Source organism: Lepisosteus platostomus, unplaced genomic scaffold (assembly GCF_059453375.1).
Source record: "Lepisosteus platostomus isolate fLepPlt1 unplaced genomic scaffold, fLepPlt1.hap1 Scaffold_101_H1, whole genome shotgun sequence".
In the NCBI taxonomy this organism is placed as follows: domain Eukaryota; kingdom Metazoa; phylum Chordata; class Actinopteri; order Semionotiformes; family Lepisosteidae; genus Lepisosteus; species Lepisosteus platostomus.
The window spans coordinates 101,848-119,848 of NW_028291482.1; the positions used below are offsets into that span (position 1 = coordinate 101,848).

At 39.1% G+C, this 18,001-nt stretch overlaps 1 long non-coding RNA gene and 1 pseudogene across 1 annotated transcript in view; one reads left to right on the forward strand and one right to left on the reverse strand.

Moving 5' to 3' along the window:
* Nucleotides 1-18,001, reverse strand: part of LOC148637978 (uncharacterized) — a 130,388-nt gene that overhangs the window by 64,961 nt on the left and 47,426 nt on the right. The gene's annotated exons all lie outside the window — the stretch shown is intronic.
* LOC148637983 (uncharacterized) lies at nt 4,162-13,849 on the forward strand (annotated as a pseudogene).

The window sequence follows — 18,001 nt, forward strand, 5'->3', positions numbered from 1 at the left end:
GAGAGATCATTCAGCGAGCGAGTCCTCCCTCTGGACTCCGCACTGAGCTGAAAGCTGCACGAATTCCTCACTGTGTGTCCTGTACTGTTACAGGTGGTCAAGCGTAAATGTGCAGCACAGTGACATGAACACCTTGAACTTTTTCTGTATGTGAAGGAAAATGCAAAAGAGCATGAAAAATATTGATCGTTTAAAACATCCATGGTACAACTCGAGCAAAAACTGAAGCACAAAACAACGACTTTCGATGATTACAAGAGATTCAAGAAACACAATCGTCTGCAGATGGGTTCAGATCCTGAACGCTTAAGTTAAAAGAACAAAAGCGAAGTAAACTCTCTTCATTGTCTTATAGTTTATGAAATAAAACAATTTCTTACTTTCTTAATAATTTCTTACTGTTGATAGACGATTTATTGAATTTTAACAGATTCACAATTACAAACATTTGGGTTAAACTGTAATTCACATACTCTAACGAAGAGAAACGTTAGTGTCTTCCGGTGTGTGAGCCCATTTCTCAAAAAATAAAAAAATAAGTTATATAAACTGAATTGTTCTACTTTCTAGGCTTGCATAGTCTTATTCATATTTCAGTTAAATCTTTTCTTCTGTAGTAATTTCAGTTGATATTATATTAATCCTGATTTACAATTTTTGGACATGGTTCATCTTAAATAATTTGTAATTAGTTTCAGTTTTGGAAAATCGCGCCCAGAAGCTACTAAAACTGGTAATGTTTGCATAATGTGTAATGTAATAGTAGCATTTGGGGTGGAAAACAAAGAGTACTTCTTGGTATGAATCCCAAAACTTCATAGGCAGCGTTCTAGGACTTTTTGCTTCAAATAAAGCTGTCAATACATCATAGATTTCTACTCCATCAATATCAGCAGTGTTATCACTACCGAACGCTAAATATAGATCCTGGCAATACTTTGTGAGATCTTCGAAAGAAAATCCAAAATTCTACTGAAGCAATCAAATTTATACGTTTCTTTTCGATCGAGAAGAGGATCATTCCTCTCAAAACTCAAAACATGCCTGTCTTTTCTTTTTTTCAAGGACAAATGGATTATTGAGGTGTAAAGATGGATTCAAAAAACAAAATCATCTGCTATTGCTGCTGTTTCTTTGATAGTTTCTTCAAATCCTTCAACTGATCATTGATATCAAGGAATAATATCATACAATTGTCGCCGTGCATCCTCCGCTAAAATGTTTTAAAAAGTGCGACAAAAGTACAAAATAACATTTATGGTTACTTCTATATTAAAATGAAGGTAAATATACCAAGATGTTAAAATACAATTGTACAGTGCTAACCTAATAATGCCTGTGAAGTTTTCCAACAAATTTGAACTGTAATTCTGAAATATTATATCTGAGAATTCAAAGAGAGTACAAAGATCAAATTCAATCAGTGAAAATACAACAGTAGTTCACTAAACTAAGTTTCTTCCCTGAAATGATTTGTTTGCGAAGCACCAAGCACCCTTGAATGGATGGCGGAAATCAAATATACAGATGGATTGAGAGTGTGCTTTCCAACTTTTGTGTAACATTTTCTTTTGATAAGGCAGAGTTGTCTTCACAATCTGGATTTTATTAAAAGGAGTGACATCAGTGTAAAACAGCTTTCCTTCTTGGGGAACAACGGTTGTGTTCCATATTTCTTATTATTTTAGTTTCAAGATCGCAATTTAGTGTGAAACATAAAAGCCAGCTGGAAAATCTGTTACACTTCATTTACAATGGCCTTTTAACTAATAGCCCGTGCAGGGATCAAACCCCAGCTGTTGGTACGAGTTTCGTAAGGCTCTGCAACATGCACATGAGAAACTAACCTCTGCTTCTTCATTATATACACAGCGAGCTATATTTGCAAGCTTACTGCCCCGTACAGGCTCTGTATTTGATTGCGGTACAAGACCGCCCGTGGAGAAATGAAGTGAGGAGGGTGTGTTCATTAAAAGGCTCAGCGTCCCTGGGAGGGCTCAAAACACCACCCTTTTGGTTAACACCCGAGCCACAAAGACTCATGTACAGCTTAACACGTCTCGGTCTCAGTGCAAGTGATACATTCCATAAACGTTTCGGAGATTCATTTGTTTTTAAAGGAAAATCACCAACAGCGGCCGAGATTTATTGGAGTTTTTCATTCTATACTGCGATTTCTGAAGGGTACCCTGTGAAAATACGAGTTTTGACAAGAAGGGATGGACATATAAGGTCAGAAGGCTGGGGAACTGGACCTTATGGCGAAGGCTGCAGGTTCAGCAGCAGAACCTGTTCAGTATCAGTTGACTCCCATGTACTTAAAACACTCAATTTCCGGATTTAGAGTCAGACGTGCTACCGTTGCACCATGGGGTCCTTAATGAAAAAAAAAACAATCAGTGTTCCTGGATCTGTTGTCGAGAACAACACCTGCTCAAGAGCTACGCAGCAAGAATAAAATGTGGTCTGGGAAGAAGAGACTCTGTTTGGAAGAGCGGCGCTCCTCACAGGAGGAAAAAAAAAATCGCGACGCTGATGGGGGCTTAAAAGTAACTCTTTGGCGTGACCTCGTGGCTCAACGGAAGCGCGTCTGACTTCACATCAAAAGGCTACGTCGAGGTTTTTCAGGTTCTGCTTATGCTTAACACGGAATTCACACCATGCAGTTGAGTTCTATCTGTACACCACATAGATAATCTGAACAAAATAGGGTAATACAGATCACGCATTTAGTAGCTCACGCAGCGAATACCCTTGAATACAGGAGAAAAGGCACGGTTCACATCTGCGAATCATCACCTCCGTCTTTAGAGACAGCTACATCAGATCTCAGTTTCAGATCTCCTTTATTACAGAGTAAAACAAACCTGAAAGTTGAAGATTTTAAGGACACTTGTGTTTTATTGAACAGTGTCTTAAACCTGAAAATGTAATTTGAAAAAAAAACCGCTATTAGACATTAGCTGGTGCCTTTTGTAACGATTTGTTATTTCATGCTGGAAAACAAAGGAAACAGACCCAACGTTCGCTTTCAGGTGCGGTTCATTACATAATCTATTACTGAAGAGCCTGATTAAAATTTACACGAACCAGCTAGAAGTCGAACCTACAATCTTAAGATCCGAAATCAGATGCGTTATTTATTAAAACTCTAGTATATCACATAACCTGAATTCCCCCATAGTGTGCTCAGCGCCGCTACTAGTAATACACCGCCCCGTCTAAAATTTCAAAGTGAGAAACGTGTGTTTTCTGATTTATTATGAGTTTTAAAATATAATATATTTAAATCAGACAAAGGGTTTATATTTCGCACTGAAATTCCGATTGATTGAGAATTCAAAGAAAGACTGTTTTCTTCCACAATACCGTGAAATTATCACATCCACCAGACTCTCCAAGTTCTCCAGACCTTGCTGGGTGAGCATTTGCTCCGTTAAATAAGGTCACGTATCGTGTTAAATCATTTCTTCTCAACACCACAGTTCCTGGTGCACGTTTTCTCTATGAAAAAATACATTTTTCCCCTTGCACGATTTCTCGTTTTTTTATCAAAGCGTACAGAAAGAAGATAGAAGTAGAAACAGTGTCGCAAAAGAACTCTGTCGCTGTTGGGATATGTCAAACGCATTGAACATGAAAAATGCTAGATAAAAGTCATTTTCTCTTCGTTTCTCAGTGTCAGGGCTGCTACAGTACATCAGGAAAATAAAGTATATGCTCAATAGAGGGGTTGTCATATTTTGTCTGATAATCAAACATAAAAAACAATTATGGAATATGGACAAATTCAAACAATTTATGAAATATGAAATAGAAATCTTGCTTATCAGTGCAGAAGAAATACTGCCAGTTGGCAAGAAACGACAGCATTGTTTTTCTCTAACCAAAAACCTGCATAGGGAGATCAAAATCCACTTGAAAAAATCCACTTGAGATTTTTTCGTTGGGGAGGAGGGTTGTGGAAGGGCAAACAAATAAATCTGTTCCGTTACGAACGGCTAAGGTCGCAGGTGATTCACTCCTCTTGACTAGGTCGCGCTAGGAGGTGCAGAGAAGTTTATATCCGGCTGAAGAAACTCATCTTTCTCAGCTCCGCTTCTCTATTGTTTTGAAGCTGTGGCCGCGCTAACGAATGACGTCATTATACTGCGCGACTCTGCATGTATTTCACCCACGTGTGGATGACTGAATAATTTTCTTTAAAGAAAGTTGTTGTTTTTCTTTAAAATAACTTCAGGTTCTGAATACGTAACGTCTTGTCGACTGTGTTTATGCTTGAACAGAGCACAGCCCTGACAACAGGATCTGTGAAGAATAAAAAATAAGTTGTTCTGTTTAAACTCCGGAAGTCAGCCTTTGTTTCTGACCGACTCTGAAGAAGGATGGCGGAGTGCTTGTTAAATCTGCTAACCCAGCTTGACTCTTTCATGCACGTTTTGCTCAAATCGATCGTGTATGAAGTGTCAGAAGTTTTTGGAAACAGGATGTGTGATTCGGAGGACGAGTTTCAAGACAAACTCCGCAGCGTCTCCCAGATCCTGGTGAGACGGGCCGTGTTTAAAATCACACAGTGTGTGGAGGACAGTGTCGGGAGTGAAATGGCGCAACTGAAGAAGGAAAACGAGAGCCTGAAGTGGAGATTGCAGCTGAGGGAGAAGGAGTCGGGAGCAGGAGGAGATCAGGAACCGACAAACAGTGTTGGACACACGCTTCCCTGTGAAGTCTCTGCAGAAATAAAAGAAGAAATGGATACGGAACTGCAGCTCTCAGGTCAGTGAGGTGACTTGTATGAAGTCAGTATGTGTGTTTAAAACCAGTGTCTATAACTTCCTCACTGGTGAGATTTTTTAAATAACAAACTTTATTTTTAAGAAAACATCTCGTAAGAGTAAACATTCTCGTTATCTAACAAACTACGAAACTGTCATCAAAAAACTTTCCTCACTGGTGAGAATATAGTGCAGAGATGCAGAGTGAAGTGGGAAAGACTTGTGTGATGTAGCAACGGGATTCTTTACTGGAAACTGAACTGTTTTGTCCGGTTACGGTGCTGAAAACACCTCGTTCGCATTCAACAATTGTTCCACTGAATCAATTTGTAATCCAACGTCATTATGAAACAACATTTATAAATATTGTATTTACGTTGTATTGGTCTAGATTTTATATGTATACTAATGATTGTGTACATAAAAATTATTTCAATTGGTTTAAGTATTACCGTCCTCCACGGTCTGTGTCTGTATTAACTCCTCTGGAATATTAATCCAGTGTGTCTGTATTAACCTCTCTAAGTAGGCTGGGCAAACGATTTTTAATTTTTTTTAAAAAAGAAATAAAAAATGAGATATAATGATGTGTTCCTGCTTAACTTAGACATGGCACGACTTTAAAACCTATAAAAATAGGTTTCGAGAGTTAAAAACCACTTTTTATGCGCGAAAAATGGGTGATTTTTCTTCCTCGTGATCAGCTCAGAATCTTTGTGTACGCTGTAAGGTTTTTACTTCTTAATTAAACGTTTAAAATACACGAATTTCATAAAGACAACACACGTTTCGAAGAGAAAAAATCCCATTCTTTTCTCTTCCTGGTGTGTGAAACTGATCAGCAGGTCTTTTTTCCCCAATCAGAGGCTCTGAAAATAGCGTACCGCCCACTGCGCGCCGTCAGAGAGGGGCGCGGCACCGAGAGAGGGAGGAGGTGCGGAGCTCAGCAGTACAGAACGAACATTCTGCTGCCTGGAGCGCTTATGGCAGCGATCGCGTCTGCATTTATAACTTAGTTTTTAAAATTAATCAAGCAATATGAAGCATCTCTTTTTACTTTTAAGTCACTTAATTATCATTAAGCACAATTTTCTCACCACTTAGACTACTTTTTGATACCATCCTTAGACAAAGCAGAAACTTCTTGTTCTGTCTAATGACATTACAAGTGAAAAGATTACAGAATTTAATCGTCTTTAATTTTGTTACGTTATACAGTTTAGAAACGTTTCATCCATATAAACACCACAAAACTATTCTCGATTGTATTTCTGAATGGTATGTTACACTTAGTTCACTGTTTTAATTACGCCTAATTAAGAAAGTTAGGTGTTAGCATAAACTATTACCAATCAATATTAAATTTAGCACTGTAATAAGTTGTTGCACTTTCCCCCGCATCTTGTAAAAATATATTTTCATTGTTCAAATATACATTAAATCTGACTATCATATAATAAGTTAAATACAAAACTAAAGAAGAAATAGGTTTAAATATAATTCAAAATATTTTGCTAACAATGTTAACTGTTTATAAATAAATTGTATTAACTAAAGAGTAGGATGGCACAGTTGTTAGTTTGCTTTTTGTTTTGTTTCTTTTTCATAAATACAACAGTAGTACCTGATGTCTCAGTGGCTTTCAAAATTAAATTATGCATGCAAACCTGTGAACTAGAAAGATAACTAAGATATCCATCCATTTATAATGGTGGCAAAGTGGTTAGCATTGCTATCTTGGAGCACTGGGGTCCTAGATTCAATTCCTGCCATCCTGTGTGTGTGGGGTTTGCATGTTCTCTCTGGGTTACATGGTTTTTCTCCATATGTGTGATATGACTCCCTCTCGCACTCCAAAACATACTGGTCAGTTAATTGGTTTATGGGAAAACTGGCCCTGGTGTGTGTGTGTTTGTGTCTGTCCTGTGATGGACTGGCGCTATGTCCAGGTGTATTCTGCCTTGTGTCCATTGCTTACTGGAATAGGCTCCAAATCCTCTGTACTGGATAAAGAGATTAGAAATAGATGGAACTATACACAGTGTTAGAAACCCACTATGAAATGGCAGCATCTCACTGAGAATAAAATATTTTATAGTGCTGGCCTTTCCACCTCTCTTGCACATCAGTATCCATACCTAGTTATTTAAACAAATTGCCTCTAATTATAAACATCTTAATATGCTGGCTCTGTGGATCCGCATCAGCTATGTTTGCCCATTCCTTCAATTCATGTGCATCCAACACACAGTTCAATGCTAGTAACTGCACAAAATCTAAAATACAATCCTCATTTCAGTATCTATCTAAACATACAGTCTGTTAACTTCATCATCTTCATCAAAAGTATGCCTAACCCCATTAGAAAGTGTTCTTGTTATCAGTGTATTCCTTAGCTTTCCCAAAATTATCTTCTTCTTACCAACATCTCTAGTCTTTTATCCTGCAATAACTCAGCCAACACTTAAATCCCCAAAAGCTGCTTGTGTTAATTTCTTTAAATCACAAATATCATGTGTAAATACTGGCCATTTAATACTCTGCATTGTGGGATAATAATTTATTTTAAAGGGAACTAGAGAAACTAAGAACTAGAGAAATTAAGAAAGGCTTTTTTTTCTAGAATTAATAAATGCACATCCTGTTCACTGGGGAAATTAAATCCACACTGAGCAATCTTCAATATGTTCAGAATATGACAGCGAGAATCCTATCAGGGATGCATTACACCTGTTTTCAAGTCCTTGCACTGGTTACCTATCAGGTTTCGAGTCAACTTCAAATTCCTCATCCTCATTCAGTACCTACAGTATATGGCTTATTATCTGTCTACTCCCCCACCTTTGTCCGTCTGACTCTGGTCTTCTAGCTGTCCTCAAGAACATCTACATTCTGTGGGTGACAGGGTCTTCTCTAGCTGCACCCCAGAGCTCTCAATTTGTATTCCCAGTGATATCAGTCACGTACCCTGAGTGCATTTAAATCTAACCTCAGAACCTTTCTTTTCAGAAGACTTAGTGTCTGTATCTGCTTCATTTTCTAATTTTGGTAGCACCTCTAACTGCTTGTCTTTCTTATATGCATTTACTTTGTAATCTGTGGTCCTTTTATCTGTTTTTACATCTATTGGATTGCTTTGAGTTGCCACCTTTAATGGTGATATATCAAATAAAGTTTATTATTATTGTTATAGGGAAACATGATCAGATTTTCCCTGGTTCAGAAAAAAAGATCTAAAGTATACTAGTTTGTCACTCTTCTCATTCCCTTTGCTAAATGACTTTTCATACTAATCTGATCAATCTAACTGCCAGTTTTCTGTGCTTTCTCTATCCTGCTAGATTTGCAATTATTCTGAAAATTTTCATCTTGAAATAACTCATTTCTAAATACCTTTTTCACTGTTAACATCCTGCAGCAACTCTGCAACAAAATATACACTTAGCACAGTTCATCCTGCTACCAACATTGAATTAAAAAAATCTTATGATTTCTATATTTATATCTTTATTTAGTGGTTTCATTAGTGACAAAGGCTAAACTTTCTTGGAAAAATGTATTTTATGTGTTGCTGAAAAAACTGACTTGCTTTAACAAAATATGTTTACAAGTCCTTTCACCTGGCTGTTTACCTAAATGCCCAACTATCTGAGAAGCCCTCCATGAAACCATAGTTGCTATTAATTCATTTAGGGTTCACTGACAGAATTGCTGTTTTTTATGCACGCTAATTTCTGATTCCTCACTCTGTTTCATGTTTATAGATAAGACTATTGATCGCGAAGGGAAATTGATGTACATGTTTGCATGTTCTTTTGTAACATACACCTTTTTGTGATTTTTTTTGTATATCTAAGCAAGTGTTCCTGCATCCCTCTTCTGCACTATAGGCATGGCTTTTATTCTGTTTGCTCCATTTCTAAAACTTTTTGCTCATGTGCATTTTTGTATTTTTTACACCTCTAGCACTTTAACGTCCTTAATTTGTAGAATTAATTTGAGTTTTAGCCTTAAAAATCTTAAGTTTTCACTATCTTTTGTTTCTTGTCCTACAACTGTTATTATTGATCACCGAATTATTGTACTTGACATGACTTCATTCAGCCTTTCCTGAACGTCTATGACGGGCAGAGAGAGTGCTGTTTCTGGTGCGATCTTTTGCAGCTGACATTTCACTGTTTTAAACGAACAAGAAATTAGATTGCTCATAAATCACTTATGCTATATAAATACAGCGTAATTGCCCTCCGAAAATCCTCTTTTTCTTGTTCGTTTTAGAGACCTTGATCGAAACTGATTTTAGATGTCAGAAAGGATTTATTTTCTCTGTATTTCCTACATTGCTTTGTCGAGATTTTAACTTTATATTTAGGCTCAGATTTCAACTATAAATCGTACACTAATTAATAGCAGTAAATACTGATGTTTTGCTCCCTCTTACCACAAAAATACATATGTTTTGTAGCTGGGATGAACTTTATTTCGTACGCGTAGCTACTGCGATTTGGACACGAAGCGGTTAAAGATGGCGGCAAATCAGGCACCCAGAGGGGGGGGGGGGGGCGTCTTCTTGCCTCCATAACTAAAATGCCAAATAGGAGTGGCTTAAGCGACATACACAGTCGTGTAACTGACAGTTTGAGGTAGCCTATCGTGTAAATTTCGCTTTGTTGCTGATAGGTTAAGCTTTCGAAACTCTGCCCCAAAGTCATGTGACTGATTTTTCGCCCTGTTTCGTTGGTTAAACGCAATGATCACAAGTACCACCATAGTTACTGGGATGTGTAGTTTTTAATTCCGTTTGAATTATAACTGTACGTACTGTCTTCATATTTGGCCAGGGCTTTAAAGAGAAGGCGCGCCAAAAAAATTCGGTGCCGTCGTCTCCGCTTTAAAGGTACCCCCGTGCTGGAAGAATTTGACCTCGGAACGTTTGAACAGCGTACTCTAAGTGCATTGTTTATATACTGTACTGTGCAGTAAGTGTGTGTGAATCAACCCCTCTCTCTCTCAGTGCAGTGTTAATATACCGGAGTGTCCAGTCAGTGTGTCTGTATTAACCCCTCTCTCAGTACTGTGTTAATGTACTGTAGTGTTCAGTCAGCATGTCTCTATTAACACCTCTCTTTCAGTGCAGTTTTAATGTAATGTTATGCCCAATCACTGTCTGTATTTACCCCTCTGTCTTAGTGTAGTGTTAATGTACTGTAGTTTGCAAGCAGTTTGTCTGTTAACCACCTCTCTCTCTCAATGCATTGTTTATGTGCTGTAGTGTACAGTCAGTGTCTGTATTAACCCCTCTCTTTCAGTATAGTGTTAATGCACGGTAGTGTCCAGTCAGTCTGTCTGTGTTCACCCCTCTCTCTTAGTGCAGTGTTCATGTGCCCTCTCTCTCAGTGCAGTGTTAATGTGCTGTTATGTCCAATCAGTGTCTGTATTTACCCCTCTGTCTCAGTGTAGTGTTAATGTACTGTAGTGTGCAGTCAGCTTGTCTGTTAACCCACCTCTCTCTCTCAGTGCATTGTTAATGTGCTGAAGTGTCCAGTCAGTGTCTGTATTAACCCCTCTCTCTCAGTATAGTGTTAATGCTCTGTAGTGTCCAGTTAGTCAGTGTGTCTGTATTAACCCCTTTCTCTGATTGCAGTGTTAATGTTCTGTGGTGTCCAGTCAGTCTGTATTGATCCCTCTCTCTCAGTATAGTGTTAATGCTCTGTAGTATCCAGTTAGTCAGTGTGTCTGTATTAACCCCTTTCTCTGATTGCAGTGTTAATGTTCTGTGGGGTCCAGTCAGTCTGTATTGATCCCTTTCTCTCAGTGCACTGTTAATGTAAATGTAATGTGATTGTGATATTATTACAGTAGACTTACTTTTTACATAGTAGTTAGGTTTCTGACAAAGCTAAATCAGAACACCCCCTTATACCCACTTATTCCGCTATGTTTAAACAACCCAAATTGATTGTGAGTGTACTTGTACGCGTGTGTGTAGTTTAAAGCTTTTTAGATCACATGGCCTCAGCTATCACTACTATGCTGATGATACTCAAATATACATCCATACCAAACCTAACGCTGATGTGTCTGTCTCTATTCTTTTTAGTTGCATCTCCCATATAAAATCTTGGATGACTCAAAATGTCCTTCATCTTAACTGTGACAAGACTGAAGTCATGCTTATTGGCACCACCCATCAACTTTGTAAAACCAATGTGTAACCCTATCTGTAGATGGTCTTGTACTTGAGCTTCAGTGTAAATTGAAAAACTTGGGGATGATATTTGACGTTTGACCCATATGTGCAGCATGTTGTCAAAACATCTTTCATTCACTTCAAAAATATTGCTCCACTACGCCCTGTGTTATCACTAACTGTGGCTGAAAAGAGTTGTCTAATCTTGAATAGACTACTGTAACGCTCTACTCTCTGGGGACTCTAAATCCACATTGAACAAACTTCAGTATGTCCAAAATTCAGTAGCCAGAATCCTGACTAGGTCTAGTCACATTACTCCTATCCTGGAGTCCTTGCACTGGCTTCCTGTCAAGTTGCATGTCGACTTAACAATCCTCCTGCTCACCTATAAGGCTCTCCATGGCTTGGCACCTCAGTACCTGTCTGGGTTATCATCCTACTCCCCACCTCACAACCTTCACTCTTCTAATTGTGTTCTCCTATCTGTCCCCAAGTCCGTCTACAATCAATGGGTGACATGGCCTTCTCCTGTTGTGCCCCCAAGCTCTGGAACTCTCTCCCCAAGGATATCAGAGAGTCACATTCTCTAAACTCCTTCAAATCCAGATTCAAAACCTTCTTCTTTAGAAGACCCTTCATTGAACTATTCTTTACCCCTCTGCTCCTACTGTATTTAGTACCACCATCTACTGTCTCCTCTAACTGTGTGTTCTCATCATGCTTATTTTGTGTATTTTTTGTTGTTGGCATTCTGTAAAATGCTTTGAGAAGCCACTTTTAAAGGTGCTATATAAAATAAAGTTTTTTATTATTATTATAAAGATTTTGTCTTGTTCTGTTTACAGGTGCAGAGGCCAGTGCTCTCTCTGAGGCTGGGGAAAGGGCTCCTCTTGAACAAAAGCACAGTGAGGAGGAGTGGGGCTCCAGTCTGATGCAAGAGACAGAGCTCACTGCTCCAGAAGGGAAAAAGACTCTCAGTGAGCAGCACACAGAGAGCAGACAGATTGTTGAGGTTCTGGACTCTGTGCCCATGATGAAGATGGAGTCTGAGAGTGAGACACCTGGGCTCTTAGTATGTGATGATTTTACAAAGAAGATGAATAATCTGGACTCGAACAATATTACACAAGGCTGTAATGAACTGGGCTGTGTCTCTGTACAAGAGCACAGTGAAGAACTGGATGTCTTTAATCTTACAGAGCAGGACATGGAGCCCCAGTTGATTGACTGTGCAGAGCAGCAGACTGATGTACCTGGTGAAGAGAACATTGTTGAGATACAGCACCGAGAGGAGAGTCAGTACAGGGAGGAGCAACAGCAGCTCCTACAGGGCTTGATAATTAGGCCTTGTTCTGTTCAAGTGGAGAGACTGTCATTGCACAGTCTCAAACAATCATGTAATCCCTTAGCATCTGATGACTTTACACACAGGTTTAATAACCTGGTTACTGAGAAAATTGCTGAAAGTTTTAATGAACTGGAGAGTGTGTCTGTTCTTGGGCAAAGAGAGGAACAACTGAATGAACTGGGCGGTTTTAGTTTCAGAGAGCTGGAGAAGGAGCCCCAGATGATTCACACTGCTGAGCAGAACACTGAGGGACATAATGAAGAAAACAAATCTCACTTTCATCACACAGAGCAAGACCATTCCATGGAGCATTTGCAGAATAAGAGACCCCAGCATGATCAGAGGATGAGGAAGAATCACTCAAGGCCTTGCTCCGATGGAGTGCACAAACTGCTATTATGGCACAGGGAGGAGGAGCGTTTCTGTCAGTCTAGCATTTCAAAACCCTACCGGCACCTTCACACAGGAGAGAGGCCGTTCAGCTGCAGTCAGTGTGGGAAGAGTTTTAGTAAAATAAATCACTTACAATCACACCAGCGCATTCACACAGGGGAGAGACCGTTCAGCTGCAGTCAGTGTGGGAAGAGTTTTAGTCGGTCAGATGTCTTAAAAACCCACCAGCGCTTTCACACAGGAGAGAGGCCGTTCAGCTGCAGTCAGTGTGGGAAGAGTTTTAGTCGGTCAGGTGACTTAAAAACCCACCAGCGCATTCATACAGGAGAGAGACCGTTCAGCTGCAGTCAGTGTGGGAAGAGTTTTAGTCGGTCAGATGTCTTAAAAACCCACCAGCGCATTCATACAGGAGAGAGACCGTTCAGCTGCAGTCAGTGTGGGAAGAGTTTTAGTCGGTCAGATGTCTTAAAAACCCACCAGCGCTTTCACACAGGAGAGAGACCATTCAGCTGCAGTCAGTGTGGGAAGAGTTTTAGTCAGTTAGGTAACTTAATAACCCACCAGCGTATTCACACAAGAGAGAGGCCGTTCAGCTGCAGTCAGTGTAGGAAGAGTTTTAGTCGGTCAGATGACTTAAAAACGCACCAGCGCATTCACACAGGAGAGAGACCATTCAGCTGCAGTCAGTGTGGGAAGAGTTTTATTCGGTCAAGTACCTTAATAACCCACCAGCGCATTCACACAGGAGAGAGGCCGTTCAGCTGCAGTCAGTGTGGGAAGAGTTTTAGTCAGTCAAGTAGCTTAATAGCCCACCAGCGCCTTCACACAGGAGAGAGGCCGTTCAGCTGCAGTCAGTGTGGGAAGAGTTTTAGTCGGTCAGATGTCTTAAAAACCCACCAGTGCTTTCACACAGGAGAGAGACCATTCAGCTGCAGTCAGTGTGGGAAGAGTTTTAGTCAGTTAGGTAACTTAATAACCCACCAGCGTATTCACCCAGGAGAGAGATCATTCAGCTGCAGTTAGTGTGGGAATAGTTTTTTTCCAGTCAGGTGACTTAAAAACACCAATCTAGTCACCAGGTCAGTCACCAGTCAAGTCAACTAAAATGTCTTTTAGTGCAAGTAGGTAGAATTATCAGCATGTGACATCCGAAGAAGGCTCCACTGTCAAAACATTTATTTTCTTCTCTTTTCAGCAAACCTTTACTTGTTCCCAAAATATCTATTAGTCATAGTCACCCACTTTTGAGTTTGTCTGGTCCATTAAATTTTGACTATACTCTTATTTACAGTTGACTGAAATAGAAATAGCTCTTGTCACAGAGTTTAATTTGTGTATAGTAAAATGTTTTTAGTTTAATTCAATTTTAAAATGAATTAAGTCTACATTTAATTAATTTCTAAATTGAATTGAATTCCTTATACCCTTGGAATGTTAATTATAGTCATGTTTAATTTACAATTAAGACTGTCTCATTGGATAGGCTTGTAATTGTTTAACAGCTTTTAACTTACCATGTTAAGCAAAGAACACTCTTAAGGGAAAAAAAAGTCACACATCTGATTAAATTCTACAGAAAGAGCTCAAAGTCTTTGTTGCACAATCTAAAGTGTATTTATCCCCAGGGAGGATATATATCAAATACAAGAAATATTTATGCAATAAAGGGTAAAAAATAAAGAATAAGATATTGTATGAATCTCTTTTAATAAGAAAATCTATTTTGGCACCATTAGTAATAATTCCATATTTTAATGTTTTTTTTCACTGCAGCTATTTTTTTTAAACACTACAGGACAAGCAATATATACAGTGCCTTCAGAAAGTATTCACATCCCATTGTTTATTTCTCATTCTGCTGTGTTGCAAAGTCAAATTAAATCATATTTGAATGGGATTTTTTCCACTCTTGTAGAAGCAATTCTCTGTAATGTTAAAATTAAATTAAGTATTTATAATTGAAAATTACTTAATTGATAAGTATTCACTCCCTTTGAATAAACAACCTAATTTGGGTCAATTATCTTGAGAGATCACACTTAATACATTAACAAGGTACACCTGTGTTAATTTCAAATTCACTGGTGTTCAATTGCTTGATAAATTGCACAATAAATATCACTGACTGTCAAAAAAACCACCAACAACAGGCAATGTTCAAAACAGCAAAAAGATAACAGGTTATGTGCAAAAACATGCAACAGCAGAATGAAATAAAGGGAATGAAATTATGGCGATCTACCTCTACCATACATTGACATGTATGGTAGAGGTAGATTTTCAATGTGTTTTTGGGTTTTTGGTAAGAAAGAAAGAAGGCGCTGTGAGTTTCAGATCATAGGTGAGAGTGAGAGAGGCTGGGAGTTTAATAGTTTGATAGTGCGGGGGTAAAAACTGTCTGAGTCTGGTAGTCCAGGCCCGAATGCTCCGGTACGGTTTTCCAGATGGTAGCAGATCATAAAGTCTGTAGCTGAGGTGTTTGGGGTCTTTGATGATGCCTAGAGCTTTCCTCAAGCACCGTCTGTCATTAATGTCCTGTATAGATGGGAGGGCAACCCCAGTGATAGACTGGGCAGTTTTCACCACCCACTGTAGGGCTTTGCAGTCAGAAGCACTGCAGCTGCCATACCACACTGTGATGCAGCCTGTCAGTGTGCTTTCTGTAGTGCATCTGTAAAAGTTAGTGAGGATCTGGGGATATATCTTAGCCTTCTTCAACCGTCTTAGGAAGTACAGGCGCTGTTGCGCTTTCTTGATCAGACAGGTGGTGTTGAGAGACCATGTGAGGGCCTCGGTGATATGGACGCTAAGGAATTTAAAGTTACTGACCCTTTCAACTTAAGCACATTGTGAAAGGTGTTGATGGGGTCTGTTAATTTAGCCTCAAACAAAAGTTAAACTAAGATGCCATAAAGCTGATTTGCTTTATCAGCCCCAGTGACTTAACGTTACATAATAACAGACAGGAACAACACCCACAGACAGGACAAACCAGACCAATGTCTGCTGCATATCAAAGGGCAGAACCTAGAGCAAGACAGAGTAGGACAAGAAGTAATTATATATCAAAGAACAGGACAAGCACTCAGATTGTGAAACAAACTTTCTTCTGACTGTATATATAAGAGCTGGGAAACCCTTGCAGTTTGTCTGTTCTGTGGGGCAGACCCAGCGCGCATTGTTGGACTTATTGAGCTCAATAAAACTGAATCCACACAAGACTGTGTCCTGCTAAGGAAGCTAAGGTTAATAATATTATTAATAATATGAGTATAGACCAGTTGTGCTAGCAGTTTAATCACCAGTGACTGCTGAGCTGAGTGTTAAGCGAGGAGTTGGCCCTGTATGCTAACACCAGACTCATATTCACTGACCTCAAGGGTACTTGTAAGTGTGATGGCAGCTCCGCTGGCAGCACTGATAGATCTGGAGATGCTATCTAGTCCAGATAAAACAGGGTCGGTTCTAGACCACTTAAGGAGGAGTATTATAAGGGCTAAAGGTAAAGGGAACATGGAAACAAAAGTTATGTATTAAGATTGAAATAAAACCTAATAATATTAATTGCTTACACTTTTATAGTGCTTTTCTGGACACTCCACTCAAAGCGCTTTACAGGTAATGAGGACTCTCCTCCACCGCCACCAATGTGCAGCCCCACCTGGATGATGCAACAGCAGCCATAGTGCGCCAGAACGCTCACCACACATCAGCTCTCAGTGGGGAGGAGAGCAGAGTAATGAAGCCAGTGCAGAGATGGGGATTATTAGGAGGCCATGATTGGTAAGGGCTAATGGGAAATTTGGCCAGGACACCAGGGTTACACCCCTACTCTTTTTCAAGAAACACCCTGGGATTTTTAATGACCACAGAGATTCAGGACCTCGGTTTTACATCTCATCTGAAGGACGGCGCCTGTTTAAAGTGTAATGTCCCCGTCACTATAATGGGGTACTAGGACCCACATGGACCGCAGGGTGAGCGCCCCCTGCAGGCCCCACTAACACCTCTTCCAGCAGCAACCTTCCCAGGAGGTCTCCCATCCAGGTACTGACCAGGCTCACACCTGCTGTGCTTCAGTGGGTTGCCAGTTGTGAGTTGCAGCTGCTGCTAAATGAATGGCGATAGTATTGTTGTTAAGTTATGAGAATATGGGGAGGGAATTAATACAAATGTTGTTTAGCAATGCTAAGTCAAGAAAAGAAGACAAACAACTTTTAAAAAAAGTTAAAAGAAGGGTTGTGCGACAAGCAAAAAGGGTAAAAAACAGGTAGTGATGGGCTGCGAGAGGTGGCGATGACGGAGAAGAATGTGAGGTGTGGAGAGGACAGAAGTATAAGCCTGGATGGGTGATAGAAGAAAGAACTGGAGTATAAATGTAAAGAATAACCTTCTGCCTTCCACCTCATAACCCTGGTGAGGCAAAAAAGAATAATACAGCACACAATAGCACAGAACGTGTGCTCAAAAGTACGATAAGCAAAAAAAAAATTGGATTGCAATCTGATTGGAAGTAACAAACATTGCTTGTTGAAAAAAACTGAATGGAATACGTGATACTGTGTTTATTAAAAGTTACACAGCCGTTAAAATAGATACATGTAAAAGTAAAATGGACGCTGTCATTTCGTATAGTTTTCACTGGGATGTTATTTTGTTCAATCTTTTTATCTGTTATCTACCCGTAGAGTCTACAGTTTTAATCGATAATTTACTACTTATGTCTGTGAAACACAGTGAGAGGGAGCTCCCGTTCCTCATTCAAACTAATCAAAGCTACTGATGAGGAAAGAAAGAGTTGAGTAACTATAAATCATTTCCCACTTCAGGTAAAAAGTGTATAAAACACGATTGTGATTTGGAGAAAAGTTGTCAATGATTTGTTATTATGTCAAAAGTATTTTCTGGTCAGATTTGAGTGTATTTGTTAAATTATATCGAGTTATTAGAACAAAGTTGGTAGCGCCAATCCTCATAGTTAGCATAAAGGCCATGTATTTGGTATGTTAAATGAAATTTGAATTTAATTTTAAATGAAATGAAATTTGAATGTTAAATGAAATGAAATTTGAAATTAGCAATTTAGTTCATGTTCGGTAATAGCCTTAGATTATTTAGCCTTAGGAACAGAAACTGTTCCTGGTTTTCTATATTTATTGGTGTTTTTTTATAATAACCAAAGTGCTCCACATTTTTATATTGCTAGTGAACATTATGTTTTTAAAGAAATACTAATGTGGTCTCGTGATATTGTCGATTTAGATTGTGTTTTACTGAAATGTAGAATATACTAAG